Genomic DNA, 6,000 nt, shown 5'->3' with positions numbered 1-6,000 from the left:
TGAAGTGGTACTCAGCATAGTCTGAAGCTGTTCAACAGGTGCATTGACTCTGTAACCTCTTAGGAGGTGCAGGCCAAGGCCAGTTTCCACCTGTACTCTGCTGGGGGCCAACGAGCATGAGCTACAGAGTGATCTGCCAATGGCTGCTAACTGTGTTGGGCTTGAAGGTTCCCAAGAGAGTCCAAGCTGCAAATCAAGGCTGGCTGCTGCTAGTACCGTGCCTGGGGCAATTTAACGAGTGTACCGGCACACTGAGACCAGATGCTGCTTGTTTGAGAGATTTTAGAAAAGTCTGAAGCATGAGCCAAAACAGGCCATTCATATGGAAAAGCTACTGGAAATAGTTTCGGTGGGCCCAAAATTTGGTGGAGTGGGGGTCTCAAGGAATCACCAGAGTGGGGCAAACAATGATAACCAGGTTAATAGAGATTCAGATATGATGCCTGCCAGCTGGCTCTGCAGAAAAAGGAATGTCTCAGAAAAGGAAAGAATGTCCCTCCAGCTCTCGCTCTGATGCCAGACACTTCAGTTCCTCCCTGTATGTCCCTGGTGCTTTTCAAGCTGCTACTTGATTGCTGGAGCTCAGAGGGAGTGAATCTGAGTAAGTTCATGTGTAGGCCCTTTAAGAGGTATTGCCTGGGACTCCAGCAGTTCTTCATCTCTCTCAACCACACTACCCACTGGATTTTACAGCCAGAAGTTATGAGGACTTCTCTTTCTGGCACAGGAAACCTAGGCTGGGGTACCTCTGCAGTGGAGATATCCCCTTCCAATTTTTACTCACCACATTGTGAGTGTGGGACCAGTCTGTCCCGCACCTCCATCTCCCCTCCCAGTCTCAATGTGGCTTCTTCTTTAATCCCCTAGTTGTAGGACTTCTGTTCAGCTAGATTTCAAGCATTTCTGAATAATGCTTGTCCTATAACTTAGTTGTATTTTTTATGTGGTTGTAGGAGGATTTATCTAGGCTGCAATCTTGACTAGAAGCTTCTATGGTTGTTTTCTGTTTCTCACTTGAAAATGCCATGCTCATTGCAATAACTAAAACTAAAATTATCAATGGGAGATATAAGTTGCCCTCCTTAACAGCACAGAATTTTGTGAATGCTATGTTTTTTAATCTATTGTTTGTATGAATTGCAAGAGTTTTGCAAAAAGTAATGCATGAGGAAATTACCTGTAGATGTAGAGCATACAGTATGATAAGTGAATGTGGGCTACCTTACTCTAACATACATGGAGTCCACTTGAGTTTTAGGAGAGGCCGACCCATGGCTCCTCTCCAATGGTAGAGACCTTCAAGCAAAAATGTCAACATAAGAAACTGAAGCATTGATATAAGATAAAGAAAGAAAAGAAAACTAAGTACAGTATAATGCTTCTATGTGCACCTAACCCACACTGATAACGTGTCCAACGTGTGCACCCATATTGGGCCTTTATTTCTGACATGGATTATCACTGAAGTAGCAATGTGCTCCCCACTTCCACATACAAGGTTTTAGGTGTATGTAGCCCAGCTGTGGAAACAGCATTACTGTCTCTGAAAATGTTAATCAAACTTGGATATCAATTTTGAGGTGTATGGCATGTGCTAGAAATTGAGAACTTTACCAGGCATTGGGAAATTCAAAATTAATAAATATCCCTCCATAAGTGGGCACAGTAAATTATGAAAAAAAGAGAAAAAATCTATAACTATAATAAAATACCATAAATACTGCAATAGAGGTATGTCCAACATGCTTTGGGAAGAAGAAATAATGGTCTTGGAGGGGATCAGGAAAGTGTTCACAGAAATGACTTCTGAGATAAATAACAAAAAAAAAGGATGGAGTGGAAAAAAAAGGAAATTGCATTTCATATGGAGAGACCAAGACAAGCTAAGTCTTCACATCTCATTTCTATAGATGTCAGGGCTGCCAGGAGTGTTTGAAGATAGCAATCAATGTAAATGGCAAAGGAAAAACTGCCCTTGGCTATGCTTGATCTGAATGACTTTGTTCATTTTCAGTACTATATAGTATGCTATTGATGAAGATACCACAATTTCTACCTGTTTGATTTTTCAAGGACGTTTGTATTGTTTACACTTTGGGACTGTGATGAATAATGAATCTCTGCCTATTTTGGTCTGAGTCAGTTGGTGCACACATGCAGACATTTCTATTGGCACATCCTAAAAGAAAACCTGCTGACACAGGAGGCTTGCCAGCTTTACGTTTGGGAGAGAATGACCAACCATTTCTCAAAGCAGTTGTTTCAATGAACACTCACACCATAGCTTCACATTCTCACCACATAATGTGGGATTGGTTAGTTTTAAATTATAGCCATACCAGTAATCTGTAGTGATAATTTATTATCGTTTAATTAGCACTTCCCCCATTACTAATTAGATTTAATACTTTTCAGATATTATCTGCCCATTTTAATATTTTCTTGTGCATAGTTTATATTCAAGTTTCTTACCCATTTTTCTATATATTGTTCATCTCTTCCTTATTAATTTATAAAATATACATTCTAATTACTGACTTATTTTTGCAAATATATTCTATTCTGAAGCTTGCCTTTACAATTTCTTAATGGTGGCTTTTTCTTTTATAAAACAGAAGTCCTTAATTTTAATACAGTTTAATTTAGCTCTTTTCCATTATGATTAATGCTTTTTTTTGTATTCTTCTTAAAATCTTTACCCCAATGTCATGAAGGTTTTCTCCTATGTTATCTTTCAAAAACTCTCTTGTTTTATCTGTCATATTTAGATGTATAGTCCACCTAGAATCAACTGTCCCTCTCCACTGCCACTTGGTCATAAATCAGATGTTTGTCTGTGTGTCTCTTCTTCTGAACTTCCTATTCCATTCCATTGGTCTATTTTTCCCTATCTTTTTACCAGTATCATACTATCTGAATTATTGTTCCTTAATAAATCTTGATATATAAGTAAGTTCTCTCAAGTTGTTCTTCAACACTGACTTATTCTTCTACCACATGCCCTTTAGAAACAATTTATCCATTTCTACACACACATGTATGCAAACTCCTGGATTTTTATTGTGATTGCTTTCAACCTATAGATCACTTTGGGAGAATAATTAACATCTTGAAATATTAAGTCTCCATTTATTTAGGTCTTTAATACCTCTAATAATTTCATATACTTTACATAAATGTCTTACAGACTTTTATTAGAGTTATTCTTAAATATATGACACTGTTGATGCTATCTAAAAGGTATGTTTTAGATTGATTTTACAGAAACTTGGTTAAACTCACAAATACTAATAACTTATTGTTTTGGATTTTATATTCACAATCCTAGCATTCATGAACAATGACCGTTTTATGTCTTCTCTTCCAATATTTATGCCATTGACTAACTTGCCTTGCCTTACTGCTCTTGCTAAGCCCTTCATGTAGAGTGTTGAACAGATGTTGGAGCAGTGACACTACCATCCTCTCTTTAATCTCAAAGGGAAGGTCTTACGAAGTTCACTGTCAAGTGCATTATATGCAATGGGGTTTATAGATAGCCTTAATTAAACCAAGTGTATCACCTTGTATTTTTAGTTTGCATCGTTATTTGAAAGTCAGGGTCTGATAGTTCCATCTCTGGAGCCCCTGTCATAAACAAAGTTAAAGACAAGTGACAAAGGAGGAGTAAATATTTGTGGGTGACAGAACAGAGGAGTCACCTCCTTAAGAATTCTGTAACATCACCAGATACAATTTTTTCACACATAGTTCTAAATACTGTGTCCATAGTTGTCAGGAATGAAGGTTTCACCAGCCCAGGAGCACAAAGAAGTGAGTAAGGTTTTCATAAAGCTAACTGTATTCTTTCCAAATGATTATCTTTCCTTCTGTGATTTTGAACAAGTAAATACTATTTTTCTAATAAACCATTATTATAAAATGCATGGTGTCTTAAGATTTTTAATGTTCTTATTTGACAATCTAAAATATCAGTAACTTTTTGCAGGTCCCTCTAAATTCTGTAATTGATTTGATTGGTCTAAGAAACCTCTGACCTAATGTATGCAGGTGATATTCAGGGGAATTACAGAGAAAAAGGAGCCAGTGCATTAAAGAGAAAAGCAGAAAGGGAACCATTAGAAACTATGGAGACGAAGGAAGTAAACCAGGACAGTGAAATACCACAAAGCCAACGGAAAAAAGAGGTTTTAACCTGGTGACATGGTGATTCAAATGCTGCAGAGAACTAAGTAAAATAGAGACTAAAAAATACATATGGCATTGGCCCTAGCCAGATGGCTCAATGGATAGGGCATCCTTTCTGGAACATCGAGGTTGTGGGTTGGATTCCCAGTGAAGGAATGTACAAGAGGCAATCAACAAGTGCATAACTAAAAATGGAACAACTGAGTGGAACATGAATTGATGTTTCTCTCTATCTTTTCCCTCCTTTCTCTTTCTCTCTTTGTCAGTTAAATCAATGGAAAAACTAAAAACAAGTAAACAAATAAACACATTTATTGCATTTAGTAACAAAGAGGATATTAATGACTTTGGTTGAAGAATTTTAATGGAGCAGCAAGGCTAAGGCTGAAAACTGTGAATTGAAGAAAGGGTGATGAGGAAGTGAAGACATCAGCTTGTACAATTTTTTCTGAGAAACTTAATTTTGACGGGAGAAGTCTGTTTCAGTTGTACTGCGGATATGGGATTTGGGTTGATTGGTTGCTTGCTTGCTTGGTTTATTTTTTAGATGTAAGCTGATTGAATAAGATTAATGATAATAGAAAAACCAGTTGAGAGATAGGAATTTTGAAAATATAGGGGGTAAAGTAAAGGATTAATGGAGAGGTATTCTAAAAAGATGAAGTTAAATGGAATTCTATAGACTACAGATGGAAGGCTTCACCACAGACAGAAATAATAACCTTTACCTTTTGTGCATCATGAGAGAAAGGTTCAGTGAGTGGTACCCACTTTCTGGGAGGTATGTCCTTCCCAGTTACATATATGCAGGTCAGTTTGGAAGAACTACCATCAACTAGAAGATCAGTCAGTGAAAATCCCTTGAGACAGAGCAGTCAATGAATTAGAGAGGAATTAAGAGAGAGAGAGAGAGAGAGAGAGAGAGAGAGAAAGGCAAAGGGGAAAAGGTACCACCTTCTCTCCTCTCCATAGTTCCCAGGCCAAGTTCCATCAGGTTCCGCCTGTCTATTTCAAGGTCACCCTCTCCAAGTTCTTTTTCCTTCACCCACCAGAGCGTTCATTCTCTGAGCTCACTATGCTCAGCCAGGTTTTAGGAAGAAGATAGTTTCTCAAACTCATGCAAAACAAGATAAGTAATTAAATACTGAAAAAAAAAGATTTTAACTAAAAAAAATGCATCTCTACTGGTGAATTTAAGCAGTTTACTGGTCATAGAAGAGATCTTTTTGGAAGAGAAGTCTTTCTTGTGCCTTTATATATACCTTAGAACCCATCAAAGACCATGACATTTAGTTTGTGACTAGGTAACAGCACACAGCCAAAGGGGACATGGAGCTGATAACCAAGCCTGTTAAGGGTGATATTAACAATTTGAAATCCCTCCCCCACCCCAATTTAAATCAATATGTATTGAGCTTATACTCTGTTTCACAAAATTAAGCATTATTTCTCCAAATCTGTCTGTTCAAACATCAAGAGGTCATCTGAGGAGGGAGATAGGTGACAGCTCCTGCAGTAAATCTGTGAGTAGGACCCTGTGGGACGTTAACCAGCCTGGGATTTGTTTGTTTCAGAAGAACATGACAGAAAATGAGGGCTTACAGAAATGCAGTTAAGGTGGGAATCTCTGACAGGAGAAGGAGGTGGGGGAAATGTGTGCGTGGAACTGAACGTGAATTCTCCATATTCGGACTAATGAGGTCTCACACTCCCGTCCAGGTAAGGAGGACCAAACATAAAAGCAGAAAAGCATAAGATTTCTAAGTTTAAAAAACAACATCTGAGAGGCTTATTTCTTTCCACTCACCTTAA

Source organism: Saccopteryx bilineata, chromosome 2 (assembly GCF_036850765.1).
Source record: "Saccopteryx bilineata isolate mSacBil1 chromosome 2, mSacBil1_pri_phased_curated, whole genome shotgun sequence".
Classification (NCBI taxonomy): Eukaryota; Metazoa; Chordata; class Mammalia; order Chiroptera; family Emballonuridae; genus Saccopteryx; species Saccopteryx bilineata.
Note: the sequence above shows the minus strand (reverse complement) of the source record.